Source organism: Martes martes (assembly GCF_963455335.1).
Source record: "Martes martes genome assembly, chromosome: 7".
NCBI lineage: Eukaryota > Metazoa > Chordata > Mammalia > Carnivora > Mustelidae > Martes > Martes martes.
Window position 1 is genome coordinate 44,455,537 of NC_137894.1, and position 15,875 is coordinate 44,471,411.

The 15,875-nt window shown below is 48.6% G+C and overlaps 1 protein-coding gene across 5 annotated transcripts in view; it reads right to left on the reverse strand.

Annotated features, from left to right (window-relative positions):
- Nucleotides 1–15,875, reverse strand: part of DAPK2 (death associated protein kinase 2) — a 116,645-nt gene that overhangs the window by 86,896 nt on the left and 13,874 nt on the right. The window contains exon 1 of one of the 5 annotated variants that reach the window (XM_080809313.1): nucleotides 9,160–9,293. The exons of the other annotated variants lie outside the window; for them this stretch is intronic. The gene's annotated coding sequence lies outside the window, so the exon portion shown is untranslated. Of the gene's footprint in view, nucleotides 1–9,159; nucleotides 9,294–15,875 lie in introns of those variants that run through there. 5 annotated transcript variants of the gene reach the window in all.

The following is a 15,875-nucleotide window of genomic DNA, read 5'->3' on the forward strand; positions in this document are numbered from 1 at the left end:
TCAGTCGGGGGGAGGTGGCATGAGAGGGTACCGTATGGTCAAGGGCCTTGCCAGCTGCCGTCGGGCAGGAAACAAACAGCCTGGCTGCCCCCTGGAGCCCTGTCATGCCAAGGATACCCCCTCTCCTGCCTACGCCATACGCAACAAGGACAGCATGTTCCAGGTGGGAATTACTCCTCCAAAGTTCAAAAGCAGCTAACACCAGGGCTCTATGCATTTTATACAAAAACCCCCCATTGCCACTCTACGGGGGGCCAACGCCCACTTGACCATAAGGCCCAACGGGCTTCTTGGAGAGGAGAGGCAGGTGCATGGGCAAAAGGCCAAGCCTGCAGTGAGAGCACTGACCCCAAAGGTCTCAGACAACTCCAAGAGGAAAAAGGGGTGGCAGGCGTAGTAGGCTTAACAGTGGACCCTAAAAAGATAGTCCATGTCCTAACCTCCAAAACATATATATGTGACCTCATTTGGAAAAAAGATCCTTGAAGATGTACCTCATTGAAGGATCTTGAGATGAGATCACCCTGAATTACCAGCGTGGGCCCTAAATCCAGTGACAGGTGGATAAGAATGAGGCAGAAGGTGTCCTGATAAGAATGAGGCAGAAGGAGACCAGACAGAAGAGGAAGACACATGGACACACCCAGGGGAAAAGGCCAGGTGAAGACAGAGGCAGAGCGACATGGCTGCAAGCCAAGGAATGCTAAGGGTTACCAACAGCCACCAGAAGCTAGGTGAGGGGCTTGGAAACCTCCCTCAGAGCCTCCAGAAGGAACCAACCTTGCCAGCACCTTGATTTTGGACTTCTGATCTCCACAACTGTGAGAGGATAAACATCTGTTGTTTCAAATCATCTAGTTTCTGGTGATTTGTTATGGCAGCCCCAGAAAACTAATATAGCAGGGCAGGGGACGGGGAAGCAGGCTGGGGAGTCTCAGGAGTTCTGTGAGATGATGTCACTCATGTTTGTGACTCCTGAGTCACTGGCTCCTGAGGACTTCAGGCTGGCTGGATACAGGGCCCATGAACAGAAGCCCGCCCGGCTCTCTCATCATGCACGGCTACCATAGCGGGGCTCACTGCATTTTGGGGTCTCTCTAGAGCTGTGGTCCTGTCCACCCAGCCCAGAATTTCCATACTGGATCCATGAGCCCCCCCAAAACTAACTGGCACCATCCTTGTCCATGAGTTTCTCAGAGTCCATTATCATAAACAGGCAGTATAGTTTAGTGGAAAGTGTTCTGGCTTTAGAGTCAAACAGACCTGGGTTTGGGTTTTTTTTTAAAAGCCTATTATTATTATTATTATTATTATTTTGTAATCTTTACACCCACCATGAGACTCGAGCTCACAAACCCAGTATCAAGAGTTGCATGCTGTTCTGAGTGGCCAGCCAGGTGCCCCAAACAGATCTGGGTTTTAATCCTAGGGTGACTTGGGATATGAGTGACTGACCTCTCTGAGCCTCAGTGTTCTCATCTGTAAAGTGGAGTAAGTACTCACTAACTCACAGGGCTACTATGACAACTAGAAATAGCCATGTAAAATGCCCAGCCCACAGTCTGTTAGGTAACAGGAATGCAATAAATGGTAACAATTATCATCATTATTTACATGGATAATGAAGTTTTTCTGGAACATTGGCCTGAGCCCCTCTTGTTCTCATTGCTGTGGTGAATACAAAGAGAGCCACGACCTGGGTCTCTCCTCAAGGGCTCCCACTCAGCAGAGCTGGTGAGCACTTACTGTGTTCCCTCTTCTTAGTCCCTCCTTCCCCAGTCACCGGCTATGACCCCAGTCCCCTATGTACCTCCAAGAGGCACCCAACACATACTTGTTTTGCGAAGAACCAAAAAAAAAATGACATTGAGCGAATCACCCAACCTCTTAAAACGTTGTTTTTATCATCTGTAAAATGGGGCTAATAGCATCTAACTACTCTGCCACCTCATAGGGCAAATGTAAAGACCAAACAGAGACAGCAGCCATAGAAGGCCATAGAAGCAAAGCCCCACTGTGCGGGGAAGCCTAACGAGGTTGGCTCTGCTGGGCCTGCAACCGTCACAGCGAATCTGCATTTCGGGACATTGGCAGGTCCACATCTTAAACTGGGTGTAAACCTCCCCACGTTTTCCGGTCTGGAGTCAGAAAACCTTGACTCTACTTCTGACCCTCCGAGCCTCAGTTTTCTGTAAAAGAGGGTTCCTTGCCCCTGCCGAGCTAGAAACGTAGCCACGAGGACTGAATGCGATCGCGTATGTGAACGTGTTTTGTAAACTGTAAGGCGCTATACAAACACAGGTGATTATCATGATTATCATTATCATGTCGGAAGCAGACCGTCCACACCGCTGTGAACCTCGGAGGAACACAGACCAGAGGGCCAGAGGGAGGAAAGCACAGTTTCTGCTTTCAACCACTCCTTTCAGTTTGGGCAACTTTGAAACCATCTCCATCAGATTTCAAGGTTCTATATGGCTTTGCCAGGAAACCAAAAATATTCTAGCCACAATCCTGGAGAACCACAAAATAAGCCATTTCTGTAATAGGTGCTTCTGGGCTTCAAACAACTCGGCTGCTTAGGACCCAAAAAAAAAAAAAAAGTTTTGTTTTGTTTTTTTTAAACACCACATACCACAATTCAGCCTCTCCCCGCAAAATACACATCTTTTCTCCTAAGAAAATAAAACAAGTAGAAACCAACTTTAACCGATGAAGTCCAACTCCGAGACATTCATTCTTGGAAGGAAGGCCTTCCTGGGTGAGGAGGGCAGACAGAGCTTTCTCCAGTTATAGTTTATAGGCAGAGAGATTCCCAGGAGAAGTGGGTGAGGAAGTGGGGTTCCTGGCCAGTCCTAAGGGCTGTGGGGACTGGATCTATGAGCCCAAAGAGACAATTGCTGCCTCAGACTCAGAAATTAGCTCTACTAACCCAATAAAAGAGCTAAATAGCCACAAGACTCCTTTAGTGGTTATTTTCATTCACTGGGCTTAAAGAAGACCCAGAAACCAATTTCTCCTCACCCACAGGCCTTGATGTCACAACCTCGAGTTCCAGCTCCTTTCTCCTCAACAATGCCCCCCGCCTCCCATCTCACAGCAGTCCGCAGACAAAAGGCCCTCTGGACTGGCCAGAAGTAATCTCAAAGGAGGTCTACCTCCCCATCATGGCCTTATCAGCCACTTTGGGTCACCCCAGGGCTGAGGAGGGCAGACACACCCAGTCCTGGGGTCAGGGCTGATGCACCAGGATCCTGCCTGTAGCTACTCGCCCATGTTTACACTTGGGGCTGCCTCTTCCTCCCAAGACCCTCAGTCCTGGGTAAAGGCTGCATGCATCTTGTTTGTTAGCTCATGTACCCTGTGGAAGTTTCTGTTCTTTTGTCCAAAACCCTAAATCTCTTGAGAGGCATGGTGGGAAGAGCACATGCGAGGCAGTCAGGCAGACGTGGGTTTGAAGCCAGGCCCACCGCTGACTGGCTCTGAAGCTTTGGAAAGGTGACTGTCCTGGGCCTGGTTTCCTCATCCCTAAAGGGTAGCTAGCTAATGTCTATCACACAGTTTTGCAAGGATTTGTACTCAGACATGGGAGGCTCCTGGTATATGATTGGTGCTGAATGAGCAGTGGTTATTATAATAATGGCATTGTCATCTGCCCCCCCCTCCCAAACTCTAAGGCCTAGTCCCTCCAGACCTGGCTCTTGCCACTTCCAGCTCCCACGTAATCATTTAGCAGAGTGTCCTGTGCTCGGACCTACCGGTTCTGGGCCAAGCCAGGCCTCGCCACTATGGTACACAGAGCTGGCAAACAGAAAGCACTCAGAGCAATTAAGTGTTTGTTTACTTAGAAAAAAAAATCCTGAAATCTCATATGACTGGAATTTTTCCCACCACATTCTGCTTTCATGGACACAAATCAATAAGGAAACAAGCTTAGATCAGGGTTTATTCAGAAAGAGTAACTTCTCCCTGACAGACTTCTCTTGATGACACAATGTTCAGCAGGCAAAACACAAAGGTCTGAGGTCCTTGGGAGATTCAGAAATTTCCTTCGGACTCGTCACAGAAAAATAGTTTATTTCTAATACGTTGCCCTTTTATAATTATAAAAGCAATATGGGATCCTTGCAGACGGTGTGGAAAATGGGAAAAGTGTATGAAAAATCCAAACGAGGAACAATTTAGCCATCTCTGTAGAATGTCGTGGGGGATGTTTTGGTGTGTTTCTTTGCATTGTCTTCTCTATAGGCCTCAAGCATGTAAGTATCCATTTATTTAAAAGTGAACAGATGATAATCTCAGGAAACAAACTGAGGTTTGCTGGGGGTTGGAGGGGGAGGGACAGGGTGGCTGGGTGATGGACATTGGGGAGGGTATGTGCTCTGGTGAGTGCTGTGAAAAGTGTAAGTCTGATGATTCACAGACCTGTACCCCTGAAGCAAATAATACATTATATGTTAATTTTTTAAAAAAGTGAACAGAGGAATATGCAGGCCAGCCAGTGGCCTCAGGAAAGCAGTGGGAAACTGCCCATGAAGGCTTCCTCATCCTGTTTTCCTTTCTCCCTACCCCTAAACAACTGATTTGTTAATGACACACCTCCACATTGCAAAACTACATTTCATCTTATCAAGACCTGGTGAACTCTGACCCTCTTGGGGGAGTTAAAGTAGTCATCTCCGCTTTCCATTTTCGTGTCACAGGGTCAATATTAACTAGTTGTGTTGCTAAAACAGGCCTTGGGCATGGCCTCGGTGCCAAACGTCACTGTCTAATCTCAGCAGCAGCAGTTCCAGTGGTACCAGATGCCTTCCCGTGCCACGGGCCCTAGCGCCAAGTCAGTGACTCCTGCCCCGACTGAACATGTGGCCTCCAGCCTGGCAAGGTTGCCTCATGTGATCATAGTCCAGAAGGCTAGTGCCAGGAGACACACAGATGTTAGATATGGGGGGAGGGGTGCCTGGGTGGCATAGGGGGTTCAATGTCCAACTCTTGGTTTGGGCTCAGGTCGTGGTCTCGGGGTCTTGGGATTGAGCCTTGCGCTGGGCTCCCTGCTCAGCATGGACTCTGCTGGGGATTCTCTCTCCCTTTCCCTCTCTCCTCCTGCTTGTGCATGCGTGTGCTCTCTCTCTCTCAAATCAATAAATAAATCTTAAAAAAATATATTAGAGATGGGGAATTTGAGGCCATGAGGACTTGCCTAAACACATGCAGCCTGGACCCATCCACTCCACACCAGCACTCTTTCTCGCTGTCCTCTCGTTGACTGCCTCGACATGGAGAAAGGGCAGAGACAGAGATGGCAGGTGTGCACAGACCCTCTTTTATCAGGCCTCTCACTGCCAGGTGGAGGTGCTACTCTGAGATGGTCCCTTTCACGGGGCGGGGTGGGGTGGGGTGTCTTCCCAAGAGTGGCCTGGTCTCTTACAGTGAAGATTAAGGCTACATCATGGCATCATCAACTCTCCTGTCTCCTGCTGGGTCGCATGTCCCCGCCTCCTCTGGGAAGGTTCTCCCTGCAGCTGTCGAAGAACACAGACTGTCCGGTAGCCCCAAGGGAGTCAGAGGCTTAAAAGGAAATACCTATAGGAAGGAAATGTGGGAGAATTATGGAATTATGTCAGGGGTAGACCCCTGACAGCACATCTCTGGAAGAAAGCCCCTATTCTTGAGAATACCTCAAGTACTGAAAGGAGTAAGTATTTCTGTGCAGTAGTGGAGAGAGCAAAGGACCTGGAGTGGAGAGACTTGCATTCAGGTTCCTGTCGCACCACCAACATGCTCCATGGCCCAGACAGGAACACTGTCTTGCCCAGGGCACAACATCTTAGTGGCCCAAGTGGGACTTGCATCAAGTTCTCTACTCCAAGTGCAGGGCTATTGGCTCAGAGGCCACAAATGAGGCTTTCTGCTCCTCTTTTTTTTTTTTTTTAAAAGATTTTATTTATTTGACAGAGAGAGATCACAAGTAGGCAGAGAGGCAAGCAGAGAGAGAGAGGGGAGGAAGCAGGCTCCCAGCCGAGCAGAGAGCCCGATGTGGGACTCGATCCCAGGACCCTGAGATCATGACCTGAGCTGAAGGCAGAGGCTTTAACCCACTGAGCCACCCAGGTGCCCCTCTGCTCCTCTTAACCTCAGCCCCAAGATGCCCCAACCCCCATCTGGAACTTCCACGGCAACAGGACTCCTCGTCGTCTCCTCAGCTGAGATTGGTACCTGCACAAGGGGAAGCGCCTGCACCTTCCCTCCCTGGAATCAGATACCAGGCTTGGCTTCAGAGAAGCAGGCTGCGCCACTTCCCTGAGAAGCAGGAACAGGACAGAGGCCACCAGGCTAACCCCAGTGCAGGAAGAAGCTGTGCTGTGGGGCCGTTCTGGCCCATGACAGGGAGAACAAGCGAGCATTCTCTACAGCTGCTGGGGTGTCAGACAGCTCTGCACACTTGGCCTGCTCCTCTGCTCCGCCCCCTCCAGGCAAGAAAACAAAGAAGGTCGTGTGAGCAGGGCTGTGAGGAAAATGATGCTGCATTTCTACCTTCTCTTGGGCTTGTAGACACAAACAAGCCCTTGGGGCTCAGCACGGATTATGGTTGTCCCAGCCCCTGTGTTTGTTGACTGTCTCCTGTGAACCCGCCCCCGCTAGAGATCCTGGGAACATTAAGAAAGACACCTTGGCCCCGGTCCTCAAGGGGTTCACAGTCTGGCTTGGGATACAGAATGAACTTCCAGAACGCCTTCTGCTTTAGAGCAATTATGTGCAAGGCACAGACTCTAAGGGCTATGGATCCTCGAAGCTGGAAAGATGGACAAGGCTGGGGGAGGTACCATAGAAGGCTGCAGAGGAATAGGAGGCATTTTCACTGGGCTTGAGGACTCAGGAGAATGAGGGGAAGAGAGGAAGGGAGATGAGAGAGAAGGTGCTCCAGAAGGAAAAAAAAAAAAAACTCATTAAGAGGCTTGGACAAGAGGACGCCTGGGTGTCTCAGTTGGTTAAGTGTCCGACCCTGGTTTCAGCTCAGGTTGTGATCTCAGGGTCATGGGATCGAGCCCCAAATAGGGCTTCACGCTCAGTGGGGAGTCTGCTTGAGATTCTCTCTCTGTCCCTCCCCCTGTTCTCTCTCTCTCTCCCTAAAATAAATAATTTTTTTTAATCTTTTAAAATTTTTTAAAAACTGGGGGGAAAAAAGGCTTGGACACAAGAAACAACAAGTGTTGGCAAAGATGCAGAGAAAAACATTCGTGCATTGTTGGTAGGAATGCAAACTGACACAGACACTCTCGAAAACAGTATAGACGTTCCTCAAAAAGTTAAAAATAGAAATACCCTACACCCAGCAATCACACTACTGGGTATTTAGCCCCAAAATACAAAAACACTAATTCAAAAGGATACAGGTACCCTGATGTTTACAGAAGCATTGTCTACAGTAGCCAAGATACAGAAGCAGCCCAAGTGTCCATCAACGGATGAATGAACAGATGTGGCATCTATATACAATGGAATACTACTCAGCCATAAAAAGAATGAACTCTTGCCATTTGCAAGGACATGGATAGAGCCAGAGAGTATAATGCTAAGCGAAGTAAGTTGGTCAGAGAAAGACAAATACCACATGATTTCACTCATATGTGTAATTTACTAAAAAAAAAAAAGGGGGGGGGAGCAAAGGGATAAAAGAGAGAGAGAGAGACAAATCAAGAAATGGGCTCTCAGGACGCCTGGGTGGCTCAGTCGTTAAGCGCCTGCCTTTCAGTTCAGGTTATGATCCCAGGGTGGGGGGATCGAGCTCTGTGTTGGGCTCCCTGCTCAGCGGAGAGCGTGCTTCCCCCTCTCCCACTCCCCCTGCTTGTGTTCCCTCTTTCACTGTCTCTCTCTCTCTGTCAAATAAATAAATAAATAAATCTTTTAGAAAGAAAGCAAGAAAAAGGAAGGAAGGAAGGGAGGGAGAAAGAAAGAGTTCTCAATTATAGAGAACACAGTGATGGTTACCAGAGGAGAGGGGGTGGGGGGATGGGTGAAATAGGGGATGGGGATTAAGGAGGGCACCTGTTGTGATGAGCACTGGGTGATATATAGAATTGCTGAATCACTATATTGTACACCTGAAACCAATATCACACTGTGTGTTAACTAACTGGAATTAAAAGTTTCAAAAAATGTAAAAATAAAAGGCTTGGACAGGGGAGCATAGCAGCTAGAGTAGAGAAAATTTGGGAAGTATTGAGACGTAAGTTTCAGCAAGTAGAGTAAGTGAAAAAATGGTGCTAAGTCAGCCACATCCTTCAGTTTATTTTTGTTTTGTTTTAAAGATTTTATTTATTTATTTGAGAGAGAGAGAGCATGAGAAAGAGAGCACAAGTTGGGGAGAGGTAGAGGGAGAGAGAGAAGCAGGCTCCCACTGAGCAGGGAGCCCGACTTGGGGCTTGATCCCAGCACCCTGAGATCGTGACCTGAGCCGAAGACAGAAGCCTAACCAACTGAGCCACCCAGGCCCCCTACATACTTCAGTTTAATCAGCCAGGCACTTATTCCTGACTCTGTGTCTGACAGATGATAGGGAAGACATAGCTTCGACATAGTCCTGAATCACTTTCCCTGCAAAGAGGACACGAAAGGGCAATGAAAAGCTAAGGCAAATAAGTCAGAGCCATATACCTGTGGGCACAGAGTAATCACCCAAGTCCCAGTTAACATCTGGCTATGGGGCAATCTCATAGCGACAACAGAAAAGGCCCAACACTGTCATCGGTAAATGAGCACCTGCTGCCATTAACAGTTTAAGTTCTATTCTCAGTTAATGGCATGTTCCTCAAAGTCCTAGGCAAAGGTTTCCCAGACTTATTTTGGGAAGCTCTTGTTCAGAAAGAGCTTCCTAAAGCCAGCATTAGCGGGAATTAGGACTTGAGCTAGAATACATACAAGGATGTGTCACTTCACTTAACAGACAGGATCCCTAGAGTGGACTTCGTCTGACTCCCATGCCCCTTTCTCCATCTGGATCCCATGAACTTTTCTTCCAGCTTAAAACCAGCAAAAACTCCAAACATCTGAGCATGAAATACTTAAAAAGCAGTATGTTCTCTATACCATAAGAAGTACATGTTGAATGTTTTTTTCAAAGATACAGAAAAGTATAAATAAAAAACTGTTGAGGGGCACCTGGGTGGCTCAGTAGGTTAGGCCTCTGCCTTTGGCTCGGGTCATGGTCTCAGGGTCCTGGGATCGAGCCCCGCATCGGGCTCTCTGCTCAGCAGGGAGCCTGCTTCCTCCTCTCTCTCTGCCTGCTTGTGATCTCTGTCTGACAAATAAATAAATAAAATCTCAAAAAAAAAAAAAAAAGCTATTGAATCATCCACAATCCTACCTTCCCCTCCCTCCCCATGCCGGCCAGCCCTGTGACCAATACCATTACATTGGCTAGCTTAGATTTTTGTCCATCCTGTGTTTGCTATCCTGGACTTTCCCATGGCTCGCCAGCCAGAACCAGTCATCTAGCTTCCAAGGGACCCACCCCCTGCAAACATACCTTGCATGCTCCTGTCCCTTTGGGAAGCTCTTTACTTATTGATATCTGCAATGCCCATCCTCCCTACTCAGCCTATCCGAATTTCAACCACCTTTCAGTGCCCCACTTTTTTCCTACCTCCCCAAATCTTCATCGGCTATGCCAGGTCATGGAGGTAGCCATGTTCTAAACTGGAGAAAGGGGACTGCGGACCAGAGAAGAGGAGAAACGTGACCAAGGTCACAGCGCAAAACCAGAATAGAGACTACAGAGTGGAGCCAACTGAAACCAAACTCATCTGAACACTTACGCTGCGCCTACCTTACGTGGATCACCGTGTGAGGCACTAGGAAGTAAAACAGAGTGGCCTCCAGACCCTGTGATCAGAAAACTCACCGGACTGTGACCTGGTTTGGGGCAGCTTTTCGTCAAGGGGTAGCACAAAACTCAGTGAAAGCTGACTTGAGGGCAAATAATGACAAGGGTGGCCGCATGTGTTGTGTGAATGTAGCTACTTCCAACCCAGCCCATAGTCAGCAGTCAACGCGCAGGCAATAGTCTGGGCGGGCCTCTAGGAGGAAGTGGCTGGAGCAAGGCTCCACGCTGGGGTGAGAGTGGATAACACAGGGAAAGCCTGCTACTCGAGTTCTGTGAAGGAAAGGTAGTCACTGGAAGGATCCACACAGGAATGGGAAGTGAGCCTAGAGGCCACAAAGGCATTATTTGCTCATGGAATCAGGCCTCCTCAGTGGCCGCTCCATTCCTTCCTCACCCTCCGAGTCAAGTCTCAGAGAGAGGCCATTTAATTGGCTTTTAGCTAAGTTAGCACGGCTCCTAGTAGGCAGAGCTGTTTAAGGCCAGCCATCTCATAGAATACCAGCTAGCCAATGAATGGGTCGCTTGGGGTTAATCGGGGGCTACCCCTGCACAAGGACCAGCCCAGTTCCACTCTACCGGTCAGGGGGCAGTGAGGGGCATGGGGTAGGGGAGAGGGAAGAGAGTAGTTCTAGCAAGAAAGGAATGCTGAATACGGTAGACACCATGCACAAGCAGGGATGGGGAGGGCAGGGGGGAGGAGGCAGGGTGCATGGCATCTCAGCAGGGGTCTAGTGTGAGCAAAGGCAAAGAGGTAAGATGAACATAGCCAGGAGAGGATAATACGGAGACTTGCTGCATCAGGAGTCTCATGATCAAATGAGGTAACAGAGGAGCTGCCCAACCCAGTTCCTCCCCGTAAGGCCTTCAAAACAACTGACTGCCAGGCTTTTAGCAAAATGGATGAACATATTGTGACCATTTGCTAGACACTTCCCAAATGCCAGGCCACGCCCTTACATCTATGGCAGGAATGGGAAAAGTGGTATTTTGAAAGCTGCTCCAAGCTGTTACCGTGGAGAGAGAAGACTCCATCATGGGGGCAAGGTGGGTACAGATCAGAGATGGCTTTTGCATGGGAAAAACTTTAAAGGGCCTTTGATTTAGGATTTAAAAAAAAAAAAAAAAAAAGCTAGGGTCCTCTCAGGGACAGGTTGTCACAACAAGGAGCTAACCTGGCTGCATCTGAAGGAAAAACAGGTCTCCACCGGTTAGTAAGTATGAAGGATGGTAGCAGATTTGGGCCCCGGAGAGGAGTCCTAGAAGACCCCAGCATCACGGCAGAGGTCAGGTATCAAAGGAGCAGAGGGGTCTGCTACCACCCTTTAAGCCATCTCTGTGCAGAAATTCCTCTCATTACCCTCAAGCCTTGTGCGAAACTCAGCGTACCCTGCAACCAATCTTAGTGGTGGGGGAGGCCCTCAGAAATGGGCCCGAGTCCATGTGTGAGACAAGGTCACAGAGGGAGCCCAGCCTTGTCTCCAAGGAGGAAGGGGCCCCTGAGCCCAAGGCCCTGAGACATGGAGGAGGATGTGAGTCCTCCCTGGGGAGAGCCAGAAACACTAGATGAGGAGGAGGACTTCCTGTTACCCAGGAATGGAATGCTCATTATTCTTATTTGGACATTAAAGAATGGGACTCCAGAAGGCTGGAAAACATGAAGAGACTCAGACTCCACCATGTGGTATTTCAACTATCCTGTGAGACAGGGACCATCTTAGGACGAGGAAACAGAGCCTACAAGAGTGCAGCTGCCCGAGGTCTAAAAGCTCAGAGTGGCAGAGTCAAAGTCAAACCTGGGCCTGGTGGCTTTCGCACCCAGAAGGGTCCTTGCCAGGTTAGGGCTCGTCAGTCTCCTGCCCTGAGCCTGTTCTCCTGTCGACACCCCTCAGCTGCCCTTCTCCCCCCTCTGCCCTGTCTTCTCAGCTGGGAGAGAAGTGGAGCTCTCCTCCAAAAGACTGGTAGGAATGCTTTGCCTTCTAGAACCGCACTGTAGCTAACCTTGCCCCTTTAGCTTGTGGGTCCTGCCCAGGGTGCCAAATTAACCTCACCCCGAGAAAAGAAGGACATTTCATCACCCTCCAGGCCCTGTGGCCAGGCCACGAGGGGCCAGCAGCTTAGGATTCAAGATTAGGGTCCTGAGGCCTCAAGGTTAGGTGCTGGCCACCAAGGGCCAGGGATGAGCAGGGAGGCAGTGCCAGCCCTAGAGACACACCAGGTGCAGGACAACTGGGCTCTCAGCAGCTCTCCTCCAATAGCCCACCAAGAGTAGGAAACAACTATATAGCCCTCCCTCCTTGTTCTCTGGAGTGGGCCTGAGGGTCTCAGGCAGAAAGAAAATTCTGGGCAACTTGGTACCTCAAAGGAGGCACCAGACCAGGAGTCAGAGTCATGGGCTTAAATCCCAGCTCTGACACTTACCACGGCAAGTCAGCCAAGCTCACTTAACTCCAGCTTCCTCATCTGCAAAATGGGAGAAAGACCTATCACCCCATAGGCTGCAAGAGGATTAATCCAGGTAACGAACCCCTGTGGCTAGTGCAGGACCAGATTTAGAGGAGACACTCAATTCCTAATGCCCCGAGTGCCTTTCCCTTCTTCCCACTCCAGCACTCTCTGAGGAGGACAGGATTAACTTAGTTAGACAGTGGCTCTGAAACCACCTTCTCGGAGGTTCCTCACAGGCTCTGAGAGGGAGGGCAGGGAAGGGGGTCAGGTAGACCTCTGCTTACCCCTTCTTCCTTCTTTTCCATAATGGCCCCTTCAGACTTTGATCGGTTTATAGCCTGTCCCCCACCCCATAATAATCCACTTTTTAAAAGTCTTATTGCGGGGCACCTGGGTGGCTCAGTGGGTTAAGCCTCTGCCTTCGGCTCGGGTCATGATCTCAGAGTCCTGGGATCGAGCCCCACATTGGGCTCTCTGCTCAGCAGGGAGCCTGCTTCCCCCTCTCTCTCTGCCTGCCTCTCTGCCTACTTGTGATCCCTGTGTGTCAAATAAATAAATAAAATCTTTAAAATAAAATAAAATAAAATAAAAGTCTTGTTGCTTAAATAGTGAACTCTACTGAAATAAATCAGGAGTAGTCAAATTTTTTCACAAAGAGCCAGATAGTAAATAGTTCCTGTACTGTGCACCAAGAAGCAAAATCAAGGTATGTGCATAATGAGGAAGAAAACAACATCTACACAAATTTTCAGTTGATGAAATTTAAAATATAATAAGGAGTTTTATTTTATTTTCATTTTGTGTGGTTTTGGTACTGCAGATCTTCCAAGAAGAAGAATGGAACATTTTGGGGGGAGGAATAACATTTTGTTTATCTGGGGTCCAAAGTCAATGTTTCCTTTCATCAAATCTGTTGGAACTCTTCATCTGTAAAACCCATTCATAGTTCCAAGGCCACTCAAACAGGTGGCAGACCAGGTGTGGCTGGAGGGCTCTAGTTTTCCATCCCCTGGTCTAGACGATGTAGGAGCCCTTGCAGATTGGAGTTCTTGGGTTCTAAAGGCTGGTGAAGGCTGCTTGGGAGTCTGGGGCAATCCCCCAGAGAGTCACTGAAGGCCACAGCCATCACCCCTGTGGGAAAATCTAGAAGTTTCAGGGTCTCCCACAACCTCCCACCTGCACTGCCAGAGGCTGGGTTGGTTTACTGCAGCTAAGGTGATGAGTACCTCAGGACCAGACTCCTACCACTAGCCTTGCCTCTTCTCCTTCATGTGGGTTTCCTCAGCAAGAAGTACAGGGGAACAACACTCTCTTCTCCTCTGCCCTCAAAAGCAGTCCCCTCCCAGGCAACTGCTCTGCCAGAGCTCTCAGAACGCTTTTTTAGAGACTCCTTCCAGTCAGTTTCTAAAAGTATGGACAAAGATGCGGAAACTTCTACTGGAGTTCTGTGGTCTGAAGACCTTGTGTCGCCTCTGCCTCTGAGGGGAGGGAGGCCACAGGAAAGAGCTCTCTGCCTCTGGTCCTGGCAAGGCTGGGTCACATACCTTCCCCAAGCCTCACCGGCATCATTTATAAAATGGGAATGATTATATTTGCCTTACCTGACTTGTGTTGCTCTCAAAACTTCAAATTATCCAATGACTGGAAATGTAATGAAATATAAACACCATGAAGGAGGGCAAAGTCACAGAGAGAGATCAAGATTGGAACTAAGGGAGAAGCACAGAAGACCTCCACCACTTTAAATTAACCCCACTGTGAAAACACAAATGTTCCTTTACGAAACTCTCCAAGTACCAAAAGCACACAAAAACAATGAAAGCGTATCGACAAAGCCACACGGAAATAAGCACCTCCTGGTGACCTGGTAAACTGATTGAGTATCTAGTTTCAACCATTACACAAATCAGTCATAACCTTCGACCCGGTATTCAACCTCTGGGCGTACGCCCAGCAGAAATAAGGCAGAGAGGAAAGTAAGCAAATGCGTCCACAGAAACATTTATTTTTAGTAATGAGAAACAACAGGGGGAACTTAAGTACACTGGCAATGTCTCTACAGCAGAATGCTATGAAGTTAACAGATGTATATGGACTGTACTGTGTCTATTTTTTTTTTAAGACTAGAATTCTTCAAAAATGTCAGTGTCATGATGGCCCTAAGGCACCATTCCAGATTAAAGGAGATTAGAGAGATATGGCAACGAAATGGAGTGTAAGGTCGGCAGTGGATCTTGTTGTGCAGGGAGAAAATGGCCATATAGAACACTAATGGAGGGGCGCCTGGGTAGCTCAGTGGGTTAAGCATCTGCCTTTGGCTCAGGTCATGATCCTGGAGTCCCAGGATCGAGTTGCGCATCGAGCTCCCTGCTCAGTGGGGAATCTGCTTCTCCCTCTCCTTCTGTCCACCCCCCTGCTTGTGCTCTCTCTCAAATAAGTAAACAAAATCTTTAAAAACAAACAAAAAAGAACACTAATGGAATTATTGACAAAATTGGAATGAGATTGACAGTGTAGATAAAAATATTATACCAGAGTTAAATGTCCCGAAGCTGAAAACTGTTCTGTAGGTATGGAAGAGAGTAGTCACGCCCTTAGGAGATCCATAATCAAGTCATAGGGGATAAAGAGGCATCATGTCTGCAAAGTGCTTTCAAATGGTTCAGAAGCAATAACAGATGGTCAGATAGACAGAAACGAAGGAGCAAGAAGGGAGAGGAGGAGGGAGAGAAGGAGGAGAGGGGGAGGGAAGGAGGGACGCAGTGACAAAATGTTAAAAATCAGTGCATCTGAATAAAGGACATGTGGGATTTCTGTTATTCTGAAAACTTTTTTATTAAATTTGAAATTATTTTGAAGCAAAAAATGCTTAAGTTATATGGACTCGGGATACATGGAATGGTGTAAATAAAACAAGGTTGAGTGGAAAACAACACAGCACAAATATCCATGCTGGTGGTGAAGTAGAAAAGAGAGTGTACACTGTAGATACAGATATAGGGTGTCAGTGACACCCCCCCCCAGCTCTTAGAGTTTTCCTAATGCAAACTGAGCTCAATGACACCTACCTTTCAGGGCGAGTGATTTGCCCCGTGTGCCAGCTTCTGACGGAAGCGTGGGCAATGCAGCCACTTTGTTCGAGTGGCTCTGTGCTTTGTTTTCCTAACAATGGGTAATGAAAGCGCCTCCCTCCTTCTTCCATGGCCTCTGGCACCCAGGGCCCTCTGTGGTAGCCTGTCCTCCCGGCAGCCCCACCCTTCAACCCCCACCATGTGTCCTCTTGCCCAAGCCCAGGCCTGCTGCTCCCCAGTCCCTGGCAGAGCCCTAACCTTGGAGTGGTTACCTGCTGTCTCCTGGACTAGACTGTGAGGAGCTGTCCTGCGCAAATGATGACTTCCTCCTCTGAACAACTGGCACATATTTTTGGGGTCCCCCTATTAGCTCATGGCCTGTTCCATCTCATTTCATTTGAGGACAGCGCCCCTGTGCCCCAACTGAGCCTAAGCTCTTCTGGGGCAAGGCCTGAGCCCCAAGTGTCCTGTATCCA